This window comes from Ranitomeya variabilis, chromosome 1 (assembly GCF_051348905.1).
Source record: "Ranitomeya variabilis isolate aRanVar5 chromosome 1, aRanVar5.hap1, whole genome shotgun sequence".
Lineage (NCBI taxonomy): Eukaryota > Metazoa > Chordata > Amphibia > Anura > Dendrobatidae > Ranitomeya > Ranitomeya variabilis.
This window is the reverse complement of record NC_135232.1, coordinates 164,480,962-164,492,033: the sequence shown is the minus strand read 5'-3', so window position 1 is coordinate 164,492,033 and position 11,072 is coordinate 164,480,962.

Here is an 11,072-nt window from a genome sequence, read left to right as displayed (position 1 = left end):
TCATTGTATGACGGTTTATGTCTGAAGCATTGGCCCCCCCTCCTCGTCCTCTTTTTGAGTTGTATTTCCGGCCGGACCCTGAAAAAGACCGGTTGTAATCTCCACGTTCGTTGTCCGAACTTGAGGCTGATGATCCATCTGTGAATCTGTAATTCCGGTAATTTGGACGAAAGGAGGAGTTTTGCCATCTGTAGACTCTTTTTTGCAAATAGTCCTGAGTAGTGTTGAGCATTCCGATACTGCAAGTATCGGGTATCGGCCGATACTTGCTGTATCGGAATTCCGATACCGAGATCCGATATTTTTGTGATATCGGGTATCGGTATCGAAACAACATTAATGTAAAAATGTGTAAAAGAGAGAATTAAAATAAAAAATATTGCTATACTCACCTCTCCGACGCAGCCTGCACCTTACCGAGGGAAGCGGCAGCGTTCTTTGTTTAAAATTCGCGCTTTTCTTTCCTTTACGTGAGTCCCGGCTTGTGATTGGTTGCGTGCCGCCCATGTGACCGGCACGCAACCAATCACAGCAAGCCGTGACGTAATTTCAGGTCCTTCAGGATTTTAAAATTACGTTCCGGCGTTGTGATTGGTTGCGTCGCAGTCACATGGGAGACGCAACCAATCACAGCAAGCCGTGACGTAATTTCAGGTCCTTAAGGATTTTAAAATTACGTCCCGGCTTTGTGATTGGTTGCGTCGCAGTCACATGGGAGACGCAACCAATCACAAGCCGTGACGTCACGGGAGGCTGGACACGCGCGCATTTTAAAATGGGCGCGTGTCCAGCCTCCCGTGACGTCCCGGCTTGTGATTGGTTGCGCCGCGATCAACCAATCACAAGCCGGGAGGCTGGACACGCGCCCATTTTAAAATTTTAAAATGCGCGCGTGTCCAGCCTCCCGGCTTGTGATTGGTTGACCGCGGCGCAACCAATCACAAGCCGGGACGTCACGGGAGGCTGGACACGCGCCCATTTTAAAAAGCGCGCGTGTCCAGCCTCCCGTGACGTCACGGCTTGTGATTGGTTAATGGCGGCCATGTTGCCGGGACGCGGACCAATCACAGCAAGCCGTGACGTAATTTCGTCACGGCTTGCTGTGATTGGTCCGCGTCCCGGCAACATGGCGCCGTGACCAATCATAAGCCGGGACGTCACTGGAGGCTGGACACGCGCGCTTTTTAAAATGGGCGCGTGTCCAGCCTCCCGTGACGTCCCGGCTTGTGATTGGTTAATGGCGGCCATGTTGCCGGGACGCGGACCAATCACAGCAAGCCGTGACGTAATTTCGTCACGGCTTGCTGTGATTGGTCCGCGTCCCGGCAACATGGCCGCCCTGACCAATCACAAGCCGGGACTTCACGTAACCAAGTAAAAGCGCGAATTTTAAACAAAGAACGCTGCCGGTTCCCTCGCTGAGGTCCAGGCTGCGTCGGAGGGTGAGTATAGCGATATTTTTTATTTTAATTCTTTCTTTTACACATTTATATGGATCCCAGGGCCTGAAGGAGAGTTTCCTCTCCTTCAGACCCTGGGAACCATCAGGAATACCGTCCGATACTTGAGTCCCATTGACTTGTATTGGTATCGGGTATCGGTATCGGATTGGATCCGATACTTTGCCGGTATCGGCCGATACTTTCCGATACCGATACTTTCAAGTATCGGACGGTATCGCTCAACACTAGTCCTGAGTATCCCGTATAAATTTCTGCCTTTTCCTTTTTTCCGTTTCTTTCTTAAAGTTGTCTACGTTTTCCTTTGTGTGATTCTTTACTGTATCAAATTCTTCTTTGGATAATGAGTCCTTCAACTGTATTTCAATACTGGAGACCTTATCTTGACAAGTTTTAATTTCCTTATTAAGGTGATCAAGAGTCAAAGTCATCAAGTCCATTGAACACTTATTCAAAATCTGTTCAAACTTAGAACAGAATTCAGAATTATCCTGAAACAATGTTGGTCGTAATGATACACGTAGGCCTCTTGGAATACGCTGAGTTTTAATGTATTCCGCAATCGTGATGCTATGTAATTCCAAACTTACCAGGTGTCGGGATTCCCTTTCAAGGTCTCGAGATTTGAACTCACTACCTGAGACCTACAAAAAGTCACTAGATGCTGTGACTTGTGAGACAATATTTGCTACCTCAGTCTCACTATATGAAAAACCAATCGTGGACATGATCCACTCTCCACCAAAAACAAATAATATAAAAATTGACAAAAACTCCAAAATTGCAAAGTTCAAGATTTGAGACAGAAGAATATTTATATCTCAAAAAGGGCAAAATAGTCCACTGGATCCAAAAATAAGGGTGCTCGTGAAAAAGGCAGCATAAATTTCAAAGAAATAACACGTCACTCCTTAGATAATGATGGTGCACAGATGAGGGTTGCCAGTCCCAATTCAGATAAATATGAAAAAAATCCGGCACTCAAGGAAGAAATTCTTTATGTATATATTTATATCATCATATGTCCCAGTATATTTCAATGTAACGTTTCGGTCTTTTTGACCTTCATCAGACTAGGGCACAAAACATAAAAATAAAAATAAATTATATAATAATAACATACAGTCCAATATATAATAACAGGTATATACACAAACTCTTTGTCTCAATATAAACACTGATTCATGTATGCCTCCAGATCAAAAGAAATCCACATTATCAATAAGAATTATCTTTATTCATTTACATAAGGACCTCATGTCGCATGAGAGCTTTTTCATATATATTCGTTTTAATAGAAAAAATCAGAAAAAATCAAAAAAATTCTGAAAGCAATATGAAAAAAATAAAAAAATGGAAAAAATCTGAAAAAAATAATAAAAATACTAACCAGTATATATGAACATTCCTCCATTATTAAGTATATCGCTCAATGGTTCTCAAAAGCCTGAAAAATCTGATCTACAGCAGCTGGGGTATATTCTGTCCCAGAGGGGTATAAACTGGCCTAGGCCACTTTAACCCTGGGTATATTCTGGGCGGGGAGGTTAATCTGGCCTGTTACACCGGCACAGGCACCGGGCCACCATAGTGTGTCGGTGCCCCAGATGGTGAATTGCCTCCCTTGCCTGCTCAGGGCCACTTGCCTGGGTGCTGATGCCATTCCTGGGTGTGATGTGCCCAGGGCTGCTACCAGGAATTTCAGGGCCCCATACTGGCAACATTTTTGGGCCTTTTGAAATTCTGCCCAGGCCCCACCCAAGCTCCGCCTCCATCCCTTGAACCTTCCAAAGTCCCACCGCCCACTTTCGGAAAAAATCCACTTCTGCACCACGTCTTCACCAATTACCCATTATCACTTCTTAAAATAACCAATACTTTCTTTGGGTATATTTGTCTTTATTTTTCTTTAAAGTAATGTGTCCCATACATCCTGTGTCCAGTGCGAGGAAGAAGGTCAGTGTGAGGTGAGTGGTGTCTGCTGTGCTGTGGTGCAGCCGCCCTAGCTGGCACATGTACACATTTAAAGGTACAGTGGAGGCCACAGCCACTCAAGCAGCAGAGGACTTGGCGGCCCTTAACAACTGCTTGGGGACTGGCCCAGGGGGCATGTACCCCTCTGCTACCTGGCCAAGTCTGCGCCTGTCTCTTCCTTAGGCATGGTATAACAAAAAATCTGAAGGAACACAAATATATGCTTAAAAAAAGGAGAAGCGGCATAAAATGGACATATAAATAAACAAACTGAGCTCAGAGAATGAATCCTTAATTGGATTAGATTAGTGATGTGAAAGTTTCATAGTCCCAATATCAATGTAAGATCAGAGTCCTGGTGCCCTCACTGTCTCTGGAGCAGATTCTTGGTGCCCTTACTTCCTAGGCTATTAATATCGGCCCACAGCTGTCTGCATAGAATTTTCTGGCTATAAAATATAGGGGGACCCCATATCATTTTTGGGGGGCCCCCTCCCTATTTTAACAGCCAATAAAGGCTAATTATACAGTTGTGAGCTGATATTAATAGCCTGGGAAGATCCATAGGTATTACCCGCTTCCCAGGCTATAAACATCTGCCCCCAATTGCTGGCTTTCCCTCTCTGGTTTTGAAAATTGCGCGGGAGCCCACGCAATTTTTTTTCCCTTTTTTTTAAACAGATATTGTGTTTAAGGCCGGGGTCACACTTGTGAGAAACTTGCACCAATCTTGCACCTCAATACCCGGCGCTGCCACCAGCACTTGGGAGTGCGTGGCTGTATGTATTTCTATGCAGCTGAACGCTCCGGTCCCAATGCCGGCACGGCATGCCTGCTGCTGGGTATTGAGATGCGAGACTAGTGCAAGTATCTCACAAGTGTGACCCTGGACTAATGCAGATTTTTTTCTATCTATAGATAGATCAATAGATAGATATTCACTTATATTTGTTTTGTGTGTAAACATATGTGAACATGGTATGTAATGATATTGTGGTCTTCAATGGAGTATGTAAAAGAAGAGGTTGGACAAAGAAATTACATCACAATTTTTTTTTTAAATAATAAATCTTTAGCTTACAAAAACGCATACAAAGCTGCATGAAAATCCGCATCAAAAACGCAACAAATTTGCGCTGATTTTTACCTGCGTTTTCTGCCAAGAGAGTTAGGCTATGTGCCCACGTTGCAGAAATGCTGCGGAAATGTCTGCAGCATTTCTGCAACTCCCACGCATGCGTTTTCACAAAACACAAGCCTTTTTAGCTTGCAGAATGCTTGCGTTTTCCAAGCGATTTGAAGCATCGCTTGGAAAAGTGATTGACAGGTTGGTCACACTTGTCAAGCATAGTGTTTGACAAGTGTTTGACAAGTGTGACCAACTTTTTACTATTGATGCTGCCTATGCAGCATCAATAGTAAAAGATAGAATGTTAAAAAAAATAAAAAAAAATAAAAAATATGATTATTCTCACCTTCCGACAGCCCTCCTCAACGGCGCTCCTGGTATGTTCTGTTCCCAGGGATGCTTTGTGTGAAGGACGTTTGTGACGTCACGGTCGCGTGACCACGACGTCATCTCAGGTGATTGGCGCAATGCATCCCTGGGAACGGAAGCCGCTGCATGCACCGCTGAGAGGCGGGAGGGCTCCGGGGGCCATCGGAAGGTAAGTATATCCCTATTTTTTATTTTAATTATTTTCTTTTACAGGAATATTGTACCCAGGGCCTGAAGGACAGTCTCCTCCAGTGGCGTAGGAAGGGGGGTGCAAGGGGGGGGGGCGGGCCGCTCCGAGCGGCACAATGCGAGGGTGGGTCACCGGGCCGTGGCCGGCGCTGCAGGCTGCAGCTGCAGCTGTTTAACGCTATTGACGTGCGGGCCCGCGCCCGCACGTCAATAGTTAACAGCCGCCAGCCAATCTGAGGCTGGCAGTTGACGTCAGTCCCAGCGTGCATGTCACCGGCATCTGACGTGATTATTAGTCGCCGGCGAGTGCATGCCCCTCGTGTGCAGCTCCGCCACCTGCTCCACTCTCTGCCGGGAGAGGGACAGCAGCTCCTTCTCGTTGTAGCGCATCCTGAGCACATAGCCCAGGGCCGAGCGGGCACTCACCGGCCGTTACCGCCCATATTCACACTACACGCCGGGCACAGCCTGCAGCCGGAACTGTACGTTTTGCTCCGCGAAATAAAGTTATGTGAAGGTGACGTCATATCCGGGTAGTTCAGCCACACTTCCGGGGGAGAGCGAGGGAGCCACGAAAGTGGGGAGGTAAGAGAGTGATGGGGTGATACAGGCGGTATTACACTCTGTGTGTAGTGCCCAGTCCTGTGTGTGCCCTGCACTACAGATGTGCCAGCATACATAGGAGCAGCCATGGGGTGAGGCATTTGTCCCTGTAGTGCCCATTCCTGTGTGTGCCCTGCACTGCAGATATGCCAGCATACATAGGGACAGCTTTTTGTTTCTGTGCGTGTGGTCCTGACTATTTTTGGTAACCTTTGTGCGTATTGAGCCGGGGGGGGGGGGCTTGGGGTGCCAAACTCGGGAACAGCCCAGGGCGGCAAAAGCTCTAGCTACGCCCCTGGTCTCTTCTCCTCTAGACCCTGGGTACCATCCGCACATTAAGCGCTCACTTTATGCATGGTGGGCATAGCCACATGTGTAAAGTGAGCGTTTCAATGCAATCCTATGGTGGTGGAATCGCCGCGATTCCACAGAAATAATGAACATGCTGCGGATTTTTCCGCATTTAGTGAGAAAATCCGCAGCATGGGCACAGCAACTGCGGAATCCCATAGGATTGTGTTTTTTAAGCGTTTCCCCTGCGGCAGAAACGCATAAAAAACGCAACGTGGGCACACAGCCTAAGAATCTGCGTAGAAAATTCCACAGGCAAATCCGCAACGTGTGCACATACCCTAATGTATCATCTATTTGCCATTGCTCTGATATAAAGTCCAGATAGAGACAGAAACTGCTAGAAATAAAAAATTCAGTATAAAATCCATGTACGCTGTTGCAGTCAAATTATTCATCCCCCCTTGTTTTCCAGGATTAGAGCAGGTAAAATACCCCACTCAAGGAGGTGATCGTAATAGATTATATGTTAGTCAGGGAGGGTAAATGGATCCTGAACGCTGAAACTCAAAGCCCGTTAGGTCTGAATGACAAATTTGATATGTCAACTTTCTTGTAAGTTTCTTTTTTTTTTTGCATCCGACTTTTTTTGTGTATGTATACAATTCTATTATATGTTACTTTGTTTTAATGAGATTGTGAATAATAACCTTGAAAAAAGAGTTTTAGCTTGGACCCGTAGAAGCGCCACCTGTGCGCGAACGGCCGTTTTCCTTCCATCTTCCCGTATATCACTCCTCACACGTTGGATGTCTGTATGAATTGAAACAAAGGATTTATTTTAACCACAGGAAACAGTGAGTGCTGCCTTTCTATATTTTTTCATGTTTGTACACTACTTGTTGGCTACTGCACCACAGCCATCAAAAATTTCCTGAACTGTTAGGTTATGTTTCCATGAGGCGTATTTGCTGCGGATTGGACGCTGTATACAGTGTCCAATCCGCAGCATCCAGATGTTAGAGCACAGTGAAGGGGATTTTATGAAATCCCATATCCACTATGCGTACAAAAACACAGGTGGCAAACCTGCGTATACGCACATGCGGTGCGTCTTTATAGACTGCAGCATGTCTATTTATCTTGTGGAGACAGACAGTCTCCGCAAGAAAAATAGCACTGTTCTATGTATAGGATGCAGTGATTCCGCATGTGTTCAATGAACACATGCGGAACCACCGCATGTACAAAAGCTGGCAGCGCTTTGGGTGGAGCGGGGATCCACTGCGTCCAAAGCGCTGCCGGTACGTCACGTGGAAACATAGCCGCATTGGTTTTTTAAAACAGTTTATCCACTGGTGCCTACATATTCCTCATCTGTTCTGAATCAAAATGGATTCATCATGCCTTCTGTACAGAGGGTGAAGATTAGGCATCACTGCACCTATCAAGCGGACAATGATCTCCATCATACCTCAAAGACCAGGAAGATTCTGGAGTGGCCGTCACAGTCGTCTGACTTGAACCCCATAGAAATTCTTAGGCGGAATGTAAGGAAGGTAATACCAGCATGAAAACACCATTAGGCTATGTGCCCACGTTGCGGATTTCTGTGCAGATTTTTCCACTCAGTTTTTGAAAAATCCGCAGGTAAAACGCACTGCGTTTTAATACCCGCGGATTTACCACGGATTTCTAGTATTTTTTTCTACAGATTTCACCTGCGGTTTTCACACCTGCGGATTCCTATAAGGGAGTGGAGCGCCCCCACACCGCCGCAGGGCCTAGGGGTACCCGGAGCCGGGCCTCTGGGTCTCAGTTCTGGGGTTGTCACGGTGGCTAGACCCGGTCCGTGGCCCTGTCTGTCAGTGGGGGACGTCCGGTGCAATAAGTGGTGTTGTAACGGTGCAGTTGTGGGGTGCAGGTCGCGGTAAATAACGAGGACACCAGGTTGCAGTCTCTTTACCTCTTTACTGGAGATCTCTGAGTCCTCAGTCCAGAGTACGGCTCACCAGGCTGCGCAAGTCCGGCCGGTCCAATGGCACCTCCAGAGTCCTCTTCACAGGTGGAAATCGGTGCCTTCCTTCTTAGCGCTATGTGTTGTAGTCCTCCCCTGCTGTGCTTACGGAAAGTACCCCACAACTGTTGTATCTGTTTCTTAAGTTCCCTCACAACTCGATTAAATGATGTTCTTCTAATCGTCCGTCCCTCCCTGATGTTACGGTTAGAACGGCACCCGTTTGTCGGGTAGGCCTGGAGTTCTTCCGGGACCCTAGAGACGCCCCTCTCCCGCAATTGCCTCCCAAGACTTCATAGGTGATATGTGTTAGACAGCCCGCCTTAAACTGACTGTCCTGCCGCTGTTTAGAGTATTGCTTGAAGCTGAATGTTATAATACTCCCTCGGCGTTCCGGCCACCGGTAGTGCGCCTCAGTAGGGTGTTGCTTCGGTCTTACAGCACGACCCCTGCTGGAATTCTCCTATCGCTTGATCTCGTTTCTCACTCAGCACAATCTATCTCGCTTCTAGTCCTTTCTTGAATCCCGCCGCTTCCCGGAGCTGGCGCGGACCCGTTACGTTCTTTCCAATGCCAAGCCTCCGTCAGGATCCCACCCCTGACAGAGACCCTACTGTCTCTTCCTCCACAACACCCTCTGCCACTGAGTGTTGCTTCGTCCAATCCAGTCAGCTTTCTGATCTAACTTCCTGCCTGACCCCCAGTTTACCCACTATGGTGGGGAGTGGCCTAATGAATAGAACCCTTAGCTCCCCCCGGAGGCCCGGCTGTGAAATGTATTGGTGTCTGTGATACCTGATCAGATGAACTCCTTCAGTGCCATCGGACGCACCATGGCTCCCCATAGTGGCGGAGCCACAGTACTGCAACGACCAGGACTCTGGGGCGCTGCACTCCCCCCTGGTTAAACACAGTACTCCGGGACTGGGAAGAAAACAACAATACAAGTTAGCAAAAAGACATACAAATTTTTGTTGAGTGTAATAACAATAAGCATATTTGAACAGGCTTCCCTTTATGGGAGGTAAGGACACTTGAACGTTACAAACATGGTAAAATATTATAGCAACATGCTACAATTAACTTTTCTTACCCAACCGGGTATTCTACTAAGTGCAAACATTATTGAACAATAATTTAACTTTTGCCTTTAAGGATATACACTCTTAGTCCATTAAAGACCTTCCTATAGTCACATTATAAGGCACTTTAACTTTTTCATTCTCCTACTTTGGATCTGCAGGACCGCCTGTCCTATCGGCACCAGACCTACTGCCTCTCCTTTCTGTTACAGGACCGCCCCGTTCAGCCAGGGCCTACTGCCTTTTCAACTACTATACACAGTATAGAACATAACTTTTCTTTCAGTTCGAGAACACTGAGCCGGCTCTACTTGGCTCCTATAAGGACTCACCCACTAACCCTTACAGGTTCACTTTCTGTCCTTAATAACACATTACTAACTTTCGATGGGGAACGCAGGGTTTACCTTCTACTCCCCCCCCCTTTTCTTATCAACATTATCAACTATCTTCTTTTCACAACATTAACCTTTCTCATTTCTTCCTTCTACTTTTTTTTCTTTCAGAGAACATTATCAATATTTCTTCACATTTAACCAGTTAAACACATATAACTTTTCTCAGGTAAACATTATCATCATTTTCTTCCATTGACATTATTGCTACCGATCTTAAAGCAATATCACCATTTACGTGCATCAAATGAACATCCCCTTTAAGAGAGGACCAAGTCTCTGTAAGGTAGCACATCTTCTCAAGCTACCAGTCCATACTCAGCAAAGGTTCCAGTGCGGTATCTTCGCAAAGAGTCTTTGTTTAAGTAAAACCAGTAGGGAGCGCCTTTAATAAGGTGCAAACTATGTACAAAGAAGTTCTGATCATGCACTGTTCATGATTTCAGCAGTTTTTGAATAACATAGAAAAAATAGAGAAATAACCAAAAACAATAGGGATCCCGGGTAAACAAAGGGATCCCTTTAAGAGTTAGCCCTTTACGGGTATAGCAACAAAGTAGTGGAACAGTAACTATTTACAAATTCAGGGTATCGAGGTTTATTCTTCCAAGTCTGGGGGCGGTCTTTGTCCCCCAGCCAACGTGGCACCCGTACTGGTAGCTGGTCTCTCAGATGCCATCAGATCGGCCGGTGCCTGGATTTGAAGGCTAATCCTGCTTGCGAGTTCGGTAGCTGCTACCAGGCGTACAGTGGTGATAGGAACAAGGTCTGGCAAATCAGGATCATTCATGATCGGGGCTACAGGGGGCGCTCTCTCAGGCTCACACCGTCGAACGTTCCGGGCACACCATCCTTGTGCGCTCCGATGGCGGGTGTAGGTCACCTGATCCCCCCTTTGTAACGGATCACCATTTCGACTGCAGCAGGGGGTTTTCACATTATAGCTAGTAACAAAGACATCAGTTGGTAGCCCCGGCTCCTGTATGGAGCCCCATCCCCTCTTCGGGTGGTAGGCCAGCACGGTTCCCCGCTTTACCACGTCTCTCTTACTGGGAGCAGACTTCTTACGTTGCGTGTCAGGTGGTTCGGTCTCGTCTCGATCTTTCCAGTGTTGTATTAAACATTGCTTATACTGCTCCCAGGTAAGTACCGCAAGGGTGAGGCCATCCTCCCGGGCCCCATCCGGCCCTGTCCAGGGGGTGTCCCACCGAAGGATCACCCCGTCTAGGCCCACACCTATGGGTTCTCCCATCTTGGTTGGTAGCGGAGGCACTAGCTTCCCCATCGCGTTGGAGGTGAGGATAACCCGCTCCACCAAGAAGGAACGATCATTGCCGGAGTGGGGAGCGGTCACGGGAGTGGGATCGATCAGGGGAGCCGGATCGGTCGGGAGAACAGAATCGGTCAGGGGAGTAGGGATGCCGTCCATACCTGCGCCTGATGTGATTCCACCGATGTCGCTCCGGTCCGTTGACAAGGACACTGGAATCGGCTGCAGCCCGGGCCGCGGCTCCTCCGGAGTCATCTCTTGACGTAACTCCGCCCTCCATGATTCCGTGACTA